The sequence below is a fragment of the Ambystoma mexicanum genome, chromosome 10 (assembly GCF_040938575.1).
Source record: "Ambystoma mexicanum isolate Mex_15411 chromosome 10, UKY_AmexF1_1, whole genome shotgun sequence".
Classification (NCBI taxonomy): domain Eukaryota; kingdom Metazoa; phylum Chordata; class Amphibia; order Caudata; family Ambystomatidae; genus Ambystoma; species Ambystoma mexicanum.
The window spans coordinates 809,261,062-809,274,989 of NC_090932.1; the positions used below are offsets into that span (position 1 = coordinate 809,261,062).

Genomic DNA, 13,928 nt, shown 5'->3' on the forward strand with positions numbered 1-13,928 from the left:
AGTTTTCTGGCAAGGTAGATGTGTGCGGAGAGGTGGTCGCCGCGGTCTTTGGAAGAGGGAAGAAGTATAGCATTCCTTGAGTTCTTTCCTTTGTTGATGGCGTTGGAACTGTGGGGCAGGGAGTTTTCCAACAGGAAGGTGAATTTTAATGTGGACAATGAGTGCGTGGTCAATGTTGTCAACAGGCAGTCGTCAAGGGATCACAGGGTGGCGAGGCTGATGAGGGAGTTTGTGTTGCGATGCATGGAATGGAATGTGCTGTTCAGGGCAACGCACGTGCCGGGTAAGGATAATGGCATCGCTGTTATAAATCAATAAATACAAATACAAATTATCTCGTTTTCAAGGCAGAGATTCCATGGATTGGCACCTGGAGCAGACCAGATTGGGCAGCGGATCCCGGAGGAGCTGTGGAAGCTAGGAAGTTGGGAGCTCTGTCGTTAGTGGAGGGCTCCCTGGCCTTGGCATCTAGGGCAGCTTACAGGAGGGTGTGGGAGGAATTCATAAAGTGGGGGGCACGCAGCTGGAAGGGTAGGGGAGATGCAGAGGAACGCAGACGGGATGATGTGGTCAATTTTCTGTTATGGTGTATGGACAAGGGTTGGTCGAAGACGACCATACCTGGAAAATTAGCAGGAATAGCTTTCTATGGCAAATGGTTTTGGGGCTTCCCACCTAGTGGCAGGGAGATGGCGAGTAGGATGTTAGAGGGATGGGTGAGGGAAAGGGGTAAGGAGAAGGATAGCAGACGACCGGTATCGGCGACCCTGTTGGTCAGCTTGTGTAGGGCTTTGGAAGAAGTTTGCTGGTCGGCCTGGGAGGGAGTTATGTTTCAAGTCTGCTTTATGTGGTTGTTTTTTGGGGCCTTCCGAGTATTGGAGCTGGTGGGGTTTAAAAAGGGAGCTGGTGGGTTGCAGTGCGAGGATGTCCATTTCTGGAATTTGGGGGTGGATATTAGGATCGGGAGGTCAAAGATGACCAGAGGGGAAGGGGCTTTTGGGTGTCACTGGGGTGGGGAAGTAAAGAGCTGTGCCCGGTAAGGGCAGGTTTGGTGTGGAAGGAGCTATCGGGAGGGAGGTCGGCGATGGTCTTCCGGCATGAAGTGGAGTCAAAGGTGTCGGCAGCGCAGGTATTGTGGGTGCTGAGGAAAGCGTTGGAGGTGGTGGGGGAGAAATCAGAGGAATTTGGGATGCATTCATTCAGAATAGGTGCAGCTTCTGAAGGTAACCGCTTCGGATTATCGGAGGATGAAGTTAAGAGCTTGGGCAGGTGGAGGTCTGGGAAGTATAAGGGATATATTAGGGATCTGGGAAAAGGGATGGGTTGAGTGGGGGGCAGCGGGTTTGTGGTGGGGAAAAAGTGTTTTTTTGGATGGTGAGGTGACAATATGATTTCTTTTTTCAGAGACGGCGAGGAGGTCGGGGCAGATGCAGCAGATCTGGATTGTCGGGCACTCAATCGTGAAATGGGGGGGTAGAGAGGCAGGTTGATTATTCATGCTTGGGAGAATGATTTGGTGCGTGATACGGGAGTAGCTCTGTTGAGGAAGATGAAACAGGATTTGGTATGGCTTAGGGAAATATGGCCTAAGGTAAGTCTGATATGGACTAAGTTGTTATCGAGGAGAGTTTGTTTGGAGAGGTGCAGTAAGAGAGGGCGCAGTAGAGCGAACGAGGAAGAAGATTAACAGGGAAATGATCAAGTTGTGTGGTTTTGCAGCAGTGGGAGTTTTGGAACATAAGGAGATTGTATATGAGAACTTTGAAGTTTTTAGGGAAGATGGGGTTCACCTGTCAGTTTATGGTAATAGCTACTACCTGTTGGATTTGACATTGTTATTACAGGGCATGGTGAAGAGTTGGAGGTAGTACGCTATTGAGGGGTGGGGCAGAAAAGAACACCTCAGGGGAGGGTTTTTTCTGGTGCCGGGGGGCATGGCCCCTTTGGATTAGGGGGGGAGGCAAGTAATGGGGAGAATAACGCAGGTATAGGATGGGGGTGGTGCTGTTTGCACGAATGGGCTACCCCAGGGGTGTAGAGAGGGGAGCAGGTCTTGAAGATGGAGGGGCATGGCCCCGGGGAGATGATGCCAAAAAGCGGGACAAAGGTTTGAGTAGAAGGTAAGGGGATGGTAAGGGCCTGGGGATAGGTAGGGAGGTAGTTGGGGTTAATTATTTATTTATTGTCAGAGGCATGAAGAGTTATTTATTTATTTAATGTTTGGCTAATTGTTAAAGTAGTTAATTTTAGTCTGTAAGGCCAGGGGCCAGGTTAGCGTTTATTTGTGAGCTTTGGCCTGTAACATTAAAGCGACCTTACCACTTTGAAGCGAGTCTGGGTTTTTGTGCAGTAAGCCCAAAAGCATTTTTATTTAGAATTGGGAAGCTGCACGCCCTGAAGGTATATTTTAAACACAATTCAAGCTTTGAAAATGACATCTAGCTCCTATTTAAGTTCCTTTTTCTTGATTTAAAAACATCTAAAAAGAGATTAACTGAAAGAGAGTGTATACCGTTGGACAGTGCAATCCTCTTACAGAGCTCCACATGCAAACGTGGAATTTATGCAATCCACACCACAGGCAACCATCTATTTGGTGAAACTTTTTTTTTTCCAAACAGTGCACCATACCATGTGAAATGCTGTATCATTGATTTTACATACAGTGCAACTTCTGTACAGTATATGAAATGTTACATATAGATCCATGAAAGAAAGCTGGCAATCCAAGTAACAGACTTCTGATCGGAGAGGGGAGTTAGATGTGCTGCCAGGTGGGCAAGCCAGCTCTGTTTTTTGAAACTCAAAACCTAGTGCAGCCTACTAAGAAGAGCAAGCACCAGAATACAGAGTAGAAAAAACTAGCACCAGCTCACCAGTTCCTTGGGCCTGAAGTCCGATGCCCACTACCTTTCCGATTTCTGGTATTCACTGCAAAAGTCTTCTTTCTGAAACCTGTATCACTGATGAAAGAGCGCAAGTTAATAAGAGGGTAACATTTTAGAGCATGTATTAAGCTAATCAGATGCATGACATAGAAGGACATTCATGCCCTTAATAGAGTCATCGTATGACAGGCAAAGATTGCCGTCGCACAGAGTGCATCCAAGGATCGTTCTCTAGCAGCTAGCTTGGGTGAACTCAGAGCATAATGTACCTTTTGAGTCAGCATAGGTTGGGGGCTGGTCTGGTGTTCTTGTTAACAGGCTCCTTCCTAGACAAGGGCCACGTCACTTTTGGCAGGCCTAAGGGGCTGGTGCTCCACTAATAATGTGGGACTTTAGGAGCGGGAGGACACACACACACATACACACAGGTCTTTAGCCGGATCTCCTGAAATTCCTGCAACTCCTCAAGACATTCCTCTTCTCCTCTTCCTTCTCTCTCCCTCTATCCTGCTAACCTAGTTGTCTGTCCTTTCGCTCTCTCCCTCCTATTCCTTGCAGCATGCTGAGTGGCTGCTTGGAGTACCTCAGAGTCTCACTGGTCCCCTGCACCCCCGCCAGTCCTCTCTCGCACTTGCCTCATGGCCCTACACCCCACCAACACTCAACGCACTGAGAAATTAACCCAAGAGAGTGGCTCTCTTTGCACTTACCCCAGTCTCAGCCGACCGGGTCCACTTGACCCTCCCCTCCCAGTGACTCTCTTTGCATTTGCACGATCTGTACGCACCACACCTGAAGACCGTCTTTCTGTTTCTCCACTTTCTATACCCCTAATTGTACTGTTTAAATTGCAGAATTGCCTTTGGGACTATTTGCTATATCCATACTGTTAAATGTATTCCATGCACCTAATCTACCTGTGCAGACTATTATCGTCTCAGATTTTCAAGGAATCTGAGCGACTCTTGTATTTTCCCTGTGCTCCCACCCTCCTTGTGCACTTTGAAACACTTGCCTTTGTATAGGTGCTATATAAATAAACAATATCATGACAAACCACACACACATACTTTGGGATCCTCTAATACCAAGTTAGGCTTACTTTGGGTGCCTAAGAATCATTCATTTGGGCTGGTTCATCATGATCAAAATGTATAGATCAGCAAAGAGTCATTACAAAAACACAGTTACAAATGCGATACGCAAACTGTACAATTACTTAAAAAATTAAAAAATAAAGTCCCATGCAAACCCTTTTCCCCCCTCCACCGTGTGGCCTTCTGGCTTTCTAAGCACGCCAGAGATACTAGGCCACCACAAACACCACTACTGGGCTATATGTGTGGTACAGCATCATAGACCTGTACCACATCCAAGCTCCAACGGACCTATTTTACATAGATAGCTAAGGAATAGGGGCCTCCCAACCCCCAGCTCTGATACCTAAGGAGGAGAATAGACACACCCAATCACATTATAAATAGTTCATTAGAATACTACAGGGAGTGTGCCGGGCTAACACCCACAACAGTCAGACGGTCTAGAAGGATAGTAGCAACTAATCCCACCCATAGTAATACAAATTAAATCGAACAGGATGTGTCACAAACAGGATTCTCACCCCACTAACCCTACCTTCACATTTCTGCATACCTAGCTCACCTGAAAATTCACACAACCAACTCTCGCCCAGCAAATCGCATGCACTTTACCACACCGCATCAACAACAAACCAAAAACAAATAAACAGCACCAACAGCCCACGGGGTCTCATCCAACACTTACACCAAAGCTCAGCACGCGGTGTATAGCGAACGGAAGCCGTCAACAGCACACTACCTCTCTCACTCTCCTACTCCCTCTTCTTCAGACTAACCCAACCCCGCCTGCCTTCGTGTTTTACAGATCGGCCAGAGCGCCTGGGCACCAACTTTGTTGGTGACGGTGCACAATATAAATACCTTTAACATTTAACATATGTGCTGTAGCGCAAAGCATGGCTGAGTGGAGGGGTTGGAAAGGAGCCTCCCCTAAGCAAGGGATTCCTCCAAGTAAACCTGGTCGACATATGCAAAAAGGGCAAAGAAAAAGGAAATGTGTGATGGCCTTAACGGCACCATCACCAGGTACAGAGGCTCTTTTAAGGGCCTAAATCCCTCCATCTCCCCACCCCAGCGTCTAATAGAAGAGCGCCAATAAAGTAAAGCTAGCACATATCTGCAATATACATAGGGCCAGATTCACAGAAGCATGTCATAATGGTGCAATCCCATTGAAAAATGTTCTGTGAATCAGGCCTATAGTATCCAAATATTGTTTGGAGTCCCGCTCCACCTTCAATCCGAGATAAGCAGCCTGTCTCAGGCTGGTTCCCTCAATGTAACTTACTTTGGCGGAAGTTGGCTCATAACTGCTGCTGCTTGACACCCAGTGGGGCAAAAACTATTGGTATGAAGGGTAGTAGATGCTACTGTGGATGAAAACGCATCTGTCTTATTAAAGCATGGTTATTCCAGCCTTCTCTCCATTTTGGGCATTGTGATTTACTGAAAGTGAACATACTGTGTGCCTTACTTGCAATTGGTTGCCTAAGTGCTTAAATCAATCTTGTCATTTGTAATGTTATGCAATGTATTGAGGTCTCTCAGTGATGTCATGAGGTTTGTGGCATTCATGACTGTATTTAACCAATGACAACATTAGTTTGGCTTTGCCGATGCTGGTTTTAAAATGTCACACGTGAAGTGTGTGCATGGTAGTTGGCCATCTACGTCCCACCTGCAAGAAGGTGCGTGGTTTCCTTCAGGGAAGTAATTGGGCCGGCACAGGCCGAGCTGTGCTGCGTCAAAAAATATCTTGTCAGAGCACTTTTCCATGTAGCCTCGAAGCCCAAACCCTTTCCAAGTTGAGTAGGTTCTCTGCCACAAGTCTTCTGAACATTATCTCAATGCGCACCAATATACACAGACTTCAGAAACTGAATTTGAAAGTCGTCCTTTGCTCACCAGGACAGCCAGACTCAAACAATCCAAAGCGGTACATAAAAAATTCGACCATTTGTCTTTCGACCAAATTGCGTCGACCATTTGTCCTGTCGACCATTTATTTTCGACCAAATGACCTGTAACTGATCTTGAGGTGCTTTCTGGGCTTGAGGCCAAGGAGAAGTCTCACAGTACTGTTTTGGAAGAGTTGTAGAGGGCGGAGAATAGAGGCAGGCAGATTTAGAAATATGCTGTTGCAGTATTCCAGCCTAGAGAGAACCAGAGCTCTGCAGACGGTGAGCTTCTGCAGGAAGGAGAGGAAAGGAAGAATACCTCTGAGGAGGTGCAGCTGGTAGTTTGACTTCTTAGAGACATCAGAGTTGTGAGGAGAGAAGGAAAGTGTGGAGTCAAAGCCTCACAGGTGGGAGCAGGAAGAGAGCCAAGAGAGGCCGGCCAGAGAGTGACAGGAAAGGAGCGAGCAGGTGTGCTGATGAGAAGAATGTCACCACTCCTGGATGGCAGACAGACAGAGATGAGAGAAGGAGAAGAGGTGGCTGAAGGGAGCCTGAAAATGACCTGAGTGTCATCTGTATGGCACTGAAAGTTGGGGCAGAGAGTGGCAATGCGGTGGGCAAGAAGTGACAGGTATTGGTTGAACAGCCAGGGAGAGAGGTTAGACCCCCTGAGGAAGACCACAGGTAGAGATAGAGATAAAGATAGAGGAGAGGAAGGACCTAAGTTGGACCTGGGAAGGTCGATCAGAGAGGAAGGAGGTCAGCCAAGCCAAGGCCTGATCGATGATACCCAGGTTATCACGGAGACGATTGAGCAGGGTGGCATGGTTGAATGTGTCAAAGGCAGAAGAGAGATCAAGTAAGATGAGGATACAGGGGCTGTTGGAATAAAGGTTGGAGAGCAGGTCTTTGCAGATGTTCAGGAGAGCAGATCCATGCTTCTGGCAGCTCTGGAGCCAGACTGATGGTGATGGAGACAACCAACAGATTCAGAGTGAAGATTAAGCTGGGAGATGGCCAGCTTTTCCAGGAGTTTGCCCAGGAAAGGAGTGATGGAGATTGGACCTGTTTTGATGAGACTTTCATAGATCGGACTTGTCTAGAAACCTTGTCTGAGGAGAACAGGGGAAAGGCAGAGAAGGATGGAGGAGAGGTGGCTGAAAAAGGGCCAGAGGAAGAGCAGGAAGTAGAGGGAGGAGAGGGAGAGGAAGAGAGTGAGGAAGGATGTCCCGAGTTTTTAAGATGAAACGAGAAGCCAGTGCCGTGCAGAGGGCCTCGGAGGGGACAGGAGAGGTAGAGACTGCAGCAGGATTGGCCAGCTCTTTGCAGATTTTAAAGAGTTTGGCCGAGTTGTTAGATGCCACGGAGCCGCAGGCTTGGATATGGGCTCTCTTCTTGGAGCGGGCAGGGAGCCGGTATTGTCGGTATTGAATAGAGAGTGAGAGAGAGTTGCAAAGGTCTCGAAAAAGTCCATTGGAAGGACAGGAAGCATCCAGGTGGATGTTGAAGTCTCCAAGAAGTCTTCCATGCAGCAAAGGAATGCTCGATTGAATTACTATTACTGACATGTTTGATAAATTGGTGGTCATTCTTATGTTCCCAAAAAGCGCTTTTGTTTATATGCAAAGCAACCAGCATCCTATATTGAGGACACCCACATTATTCAAGACACCCACATTTTTCAACACTTAGCACGGCCCCTGAGTTCCTCCCAAACCACTGTCAATCCACCCGCCCCAAACCCACCTAAGCTCGAAAGGGGTCCCCAGTTAATGCCCATTTCCAGAAGTGGTTTCATTGGCATTCAACCTCACGAACTTGGACAAACACTACAGAATCCGGGCCCTTCCAGATATATCATTGGAATAGCCATGGGGTGATGCAACAAGATGCCACGCCTACTGTATTCCACTGCAGCAAAGGAAATACTTCTGAAGGGAGGGTGAGGAACCCTGTGGTTATGTTTGTTGCTTTGAATATCTTTTGCATTCCACTTCGTGAAAGATGACCCAGTTCACAATGGCTCAACCTGCTCTCAGAATTGTCAGGCCGGAAACCCATCAATTAGCCAATGTTTACGCAGCTCTGCTCTCGTTTCAGAGTGTATGCACTGCCAACCCAAACGAACACAAGATCAGGGGCCAGATTACAGAAGCTTTGCACTATGCAAGTGCAAAGTTTGCGCAGTATTAGCACTAGGGCAAAGTGTGCCCTATTTCTAAAAACATTTGCAAATATTAAAAAACCACTGCACCATGAAAAATGCATTTTTGCATGTCATAAAAAGTTGCCCTAGTGCAAAAAAGATAAATTTCCACTTTAATTTTGCACCAGGGCAAACTTTGCCCGGTGCAAAAATGCATCGAAAACTTATCTTTTGCACTTGCTCAATTTTTGCCCTGGTGCTTATACCATGCCAGGCTGAACTTTCCATGGTGCATTGGTTTCTAATATTTACAAGATTTTTCAGAAATAGGGCAAACTTTGCATTATTGCTAATACCGTGCAACTATGGACTTGCACCAGTGCAACATTTCTGTAATCTGGCCCCTGAAGTCCAGGAGGTCACCCCCCCTTCCCCCGAACCCTCCACTTGGCGCCATCACAGACTGAAACCTTTGGAGCGGTTGTATTCACACTTCATTTTACATTAAGCCCCCTGACTCCAAAGCTACATGTGCTTACATTTTCTTTTAAAAGCAATCGTGTTTTGGAGCGCATTGCGCCCCCGCCTCAGGGGCCAGATAACAGAACGTTTGCACTGGTGCAAGTGCACAACTTGCACTATATGAGCACTAGGGCAAAGTTTGCCCTATTTTTTAAAAACACTGGGACACATTAAAAATCATTGCACCTCGACAAGTGCAGTTTGGCATATTAAAAGCATCAGGGCTAAAATTTCCCCAGTGTTAAAAAGATAAATTTTTAATGCATGTTTGCATCAGGGCAACGTTTGCCCTAGTACGAATACCAATCCGTTCTAGAACTAGGGCAAACTTTGCCCTGGTGCAAAAATGTACTGAAAATTCATATTTTGCACTAGGGCAATTTCTAATATGCCAAACTGCACTTGTCAAGATGCAAAGGTTTTTTAATGGGTCACATTGTTTTTAAAAATAGGGCAAACTATGCCCTGGTGCTAATACCGTTCAAACTTTGCACTTACACCGGTGCAAACTTTCTGTAATCTGGCGCCTCATCCTTCGGACCACACTAGGGGTAGCACACGCACAGTTTGACGACCATTGATTGAGAGTGTGTTGTGGAAACAGTCACAGAGGATTTCACACCCACACCTTCTTGAACGAGCCAAGTGGGGCTGAGGGGGCCGAGGGGGGGGGGGGATCCTGATGCGCAGGTTTGCCTACGTGCTTTAACCCGCCTTTCCAGTTTGAGATACGAGTGTAGCCCGGGATACAAACTACTGTAACCTCGTTCTCAGAGATCCCTACAGGACCCCAGAGAAGAGAGACCCGTTTATCAATTCCGGGTCACCGCAGAGTGGAGCGTATGCTGCGAGTCCTACATCTGCACGCCTTCAAAATACGCGCAAACTGATAGAAGCGCAATTGGAATTACGCAGGAGCTGATGACTGCCCTGTCACAATAGGTGTTATTTAAAGGTGACTAACAACACCCGCTGATGTTATTACCCGGAATGCCATTCCAAACACTCCTGTGTTTACTGTCGTGTCCTGGATAACGCCTTTACAATCCAATCTGCGTTAACAAACAGGTCATACATGAAAGCTTGTGAGTTGATTCAGTGGTAAATCGATCATAAGGATTTAAGATGTAAGCTTATGAGGCAAAGCCACCACTCTGCCAGCAATTGGTTAATTTGCATCTGAAACCAATCTCAGTGCCTGACATTAAATGAACGGTCTCTACAATGACAGTTTTACCCTCGGTCACTGAGAGAGCATTTTTTTTCCAGGCCGGGAAGGGGACGACATTTTTTGCAAAATATAGCGAGTACATGCACCCCATTGAAATCTACACAGTTATATCCAATAACGTGAAAGCTCCAGGTTGGCATGGCCAACAGTTTTGCCTTTTCTGCAGGCCTTACTGATACTAACTGGCCATTAATGGAAGCAGCTGCAAAAAGGTGGAAGCACCTGGGTATATAAAAGCAGTGCCTGGAAAATGCCCATACACAAGCCAAAACACAACCTCTGCCAATGCTGGTTTTTAAACAGGTCTTCTTCAGTGAAGGACGCACACACTGCCTATGCATCAATTGACTGAAGGCACACTTAGTTAAGACATTTTTATTAGACCAGAAACGCATGAACAGCTCCGTTGCAAGTTTAATATTACTGCTTGCTAAAGCAAGCTCAACGAGATCCCAGGATGATGTGTTTTGGGAAGAGAGGTGCACGATTGGCTCAGGCCATTACCATGGCCATGGGCAGTCAATGGGATGGTAAATACCCGAACATCAACGTACCCTTCCTTATAGCCACCCCCTCCTGGCTCTACTCCAAATGCAATATCTTCAGCTAAATGGTCACTTGGTAACTAAAACGAACCAGAGATTTCAAGTTGTCAAAAGGAAGGTGCAGGTGTCCCACCAAGCCTTGCCTGCTCTCTGAGGCACGTGATACTTTGTCTTTCATTTATGACGAAAAAGCAAAGTGCACGACTGAAGAGTCTCGCACGTTCTAGAGCTCTGAGATCAAGCGTTTACCCAACTAGCCACGGCGACAAGCACGTGCCTGGTGGCATTCTAAAAAGACGCATGAAGGTATGCCAAACACCTCATGCCTCACAGCCACTGGGCCGACAGTGTCCGGTCTGTTTATCATAGCGCCGGGCTAAGCCCAACTCCTGCATAGAAATACTACGATCATTTGTAAATAAAGAGTTGCTTTCCCCAAACTGGTTCTCAGTTTATGAAATGTTACCAATTTTTGCTAAAGTTGTGGACAACTCTCACTCATACTGTAGCTGCGGCAAACGAGAGGGTGGGGCTTAAAGTAAGAGACGTGCCTCCCATCGGCAACCAGGCTTATGCGTTGTGTTTGGAACATTTGACCAAGTTCGACTGCAGTAACATTCAAAGCTGCCAGCAAGTAACTTCCATCGTGATGGCAGTTGTAAGCCCTCACAGCAAAACGCAGCGTTTCCAAGGATTGCTATGCTGACGGTGGCAGAAAATCGTCACAGTCAACCCAGCACCCAAAACAAGCCTGGCGTCCGAGCTGCGAAAAGGAATGCAATCAGAACTATTTCAAAAGATATACACACACTTTACTGTTCTTCACTGAAGAACTACCTATACGTGTCGTTTTTATCAGGAGATACCCACACCTATTTGATCGAAATAGAAACCACTTTATAAAGGAAGGAGCTCACCTCAGCCTTCGGACCCCGCGGAAGCGCCTCCGTTGAGCTGCGTGGGTCCCTGCTGCATAGCGAAGTATGCCTGCTGAGTGTGCTTTCGTGCAGGTACTTGAGGTGTGACTGCCACACCCCGTTCCCTTTTGTTACAATCCACCTATGGCGACGCTGATTCTAATGATTAATAATTGACTAAAAGACAATGGCGCAGATCGTTCCAGGCATCACCCTGGAGATAATGACCGCCTGTTTTGTTTTTAAGCTCGGCATTTTTCTCGAATCAACCCCTCTTTGCATGCTGGGCAACTGCCTGTCGAGGGCTGAGGAATGCAGCGTCTTGCCTTTCTCCCCCCAGCTCATAGCCTCGGGTCTCTTGGAGAAATCACAGCGCCCCTCTCCCCAGCGGCAGTGCTGGTTCTTTGGGAAGGGAAGGGCTTCAGAGACCAAGTAACAGCCACAGCACTGCAGTAAGGCTGGCTGAGGCATTGCACGGCCGTCGCCCTGGTACTGCAGCAAAATGCACACAGGGATAAGGGTGAGCAAGATAAAGAATTGACCCATCCCACAAAAGACACATCGTCTACAAGCTTTGTAGCCGCGTTATAAATGGCACTAACCACGTCAATATTTAATTTCTGAGAATAGGTGTACATTGCAGAGACAGTCTGATAAGCCCAGGTAGTACCAACATATGAATGCAACACAACATGACCCATTCAATTACTTGGAAACTAGTCATGTCCAGTTTTTTTGCTTTAAATCCTAGGACTTGTAATTTTCGATTTATAATGGAGGAATTCAAGACCACAAGTCCCCAAAGGCAAACCAAAGAAACAGGACTGGAATTTAATCCCCATAATGTAATTGGACATTACTGCCACATCCCTCTTTCGCATTGCAGCGATTACTGTTGAGACCCCGCCTCCCTCAGAGGAACCACCTTTTTGTTTTTCTTCTGGAGGTATATAAACTCCCACATACCCGCAATCCAGTGTTAAAAAATGCCCTGCCCTCCCGACAGGAAGGGCCAACATTTCCTGGAGCAGGGCTCTGGGTTGCAACAGCGAGCAGGTCTCCCTCGTTCCTCTTCCAGCTTGGCAGAGTTAGTACACGATGGTTGGCGTGCTCTTGGACCACCTGCTGGGAAAGAGGGTACAAGCAATTAAGCACAAGCTTGCGGGCCATGTTCGTGAGTATGCTCTCTGTGTCCATTGTGGGGCAAAGGGGCTGCGATTGAGGACCCACCAGTGTCCACTGTGGGCCCCTTGGCAGCGGGGAAAGGAGTGTCCATGGCCCGCAAGGTAAGGATAGAGGGAGGGACTGTCCAGAACAATGCAGCCACCACACAGTGGTGCCGCCATTTTTTGCATACTGAGATGCCGCTGTAAATATTGGAGACGTGCCTCCTGGAAATTCCATGGTTACTGCATCTCCGTCAGTACTGAACAGTCTGGCGTTCACTGCAGACTGCAATTGGGCTGAGGAGGCAGTGGGTGCTGATGTGGCTACTCCTTTCTTCAGTTGAGTGGCTAAAGATGGCACATTGTAGTTCAGACCCCTGATTTACTTTAAAATTCTCCAACTAAAAAAGATTCTGCTGTCAATTGGTAGAAAATAAGCCCAATATATATGTTCAGTGGAACAACTTTGTTACCGAGACATTATGGCTAAATTCCACTTGTAAAAACCTAACATCATTCAGTGGAAAAACGTTCTTAAAGGGTTTTTATGGTTACAAGTAAAATTGAAAACCACCAGAATTTCGCCATTTATTGTAAGCTAAGCAACCATAACTCGCGCCACCACTGTGCACTGCTAAGACTAACACCCAGGACATCAAAGATGACATCACAAATTTTCAGAACCACCTTTCACAGTTAAAAAATAGAAATACCCAAAAAAAGTCCGCTGACAGCGTGGTAGTCTGCGGACATCTAAAAATGTAGGTGGTGGTAGCATGTAAACCATTGCACTCTTTTGCGTGAGAAAGTGGTGCTCTGAAAATAGTTTTTTTGTATTTTTTGGGAAAGTTGTTTTCAAGTTTTAAAGTAAACTAAACAACATTCTCCTGAACTAAACGTGTCCGTGCTACTTGCACAACAATAGACATTTTGTTTTTACCATCCTTCCATGCCTTTTTTGTTCCACCTACTGGAAGATGCGTTCTATATTTACAAATAAAGCATTTTGAATATTTTTCAGAAAAAAGCTGATTGCCAGCATAAGAAAGATGTACTCCATCTCTCTGAAAAATATTGGTACTATCAAATTTAATATTTTCATTATCGAAAAACGTCATGCCAACATCTCCCAAAAATTGTGCCTGACTTTATCCATTTGCGGACCAAATGAACTGGAGTGCAGCCACATCTGTCTCTGGGCAATGCGAGAAAAAATTAGTCTGGAGTTCGGGAACATGTCCACCATTTTCCCAAATGTCTCCTTCATTGCAAACTGCAATGAAATTCCAGTTAAATGGCCTAAACTGGTCCCTCCACAATGCACAATGATAATGTCCGGATGTTGGAGCGTGACCAAATTAACACAAAATGGGAGCAAATCCAGCCACTTCATGTCACACACTCCATACCACTTCACATCAACATGATAAAATCCAAGATGTTCAGCCACTCCACACTTCTCTGCACACACCTGCACCCAATGGGTCCACGAGTCCCCCAAAATCCACACACTCC

General features: G+C 46.5%; 1 protein-coding gene across 4 annotated transcripts in view; it reads right to left on the reverse strand.

Moving 5' to 3' along the window:
* The window catches only part of SPTSSB (serine palmitoyltransferase small subunit B), a 406,770-nt gene that overhangs the window by 109,739 nt on the left and 283,103 nt on the right, over positions 1–13,928 (reverse strand). The window contains exons 1-2 of one of the 4 annotated variants that reach the window (XM_069618474.1): positions 11,248–11,656; positions 2,877–2,948 (exon numbers count right to left, since the gene is read on the reverse strand). The gene's annotated coding sequence lies outside the window, so the exon portion shown is untranslated. Of the gene's footprint in view, positions 1–2,876; positions 2,964–11,247; positions 11,661–13,928 lie in introns of those variants that run through there. The other 3 variants (XM_069618473.1, XM_069618475.1, XM_069618477.1) reach the window with 3 other exon arrangements.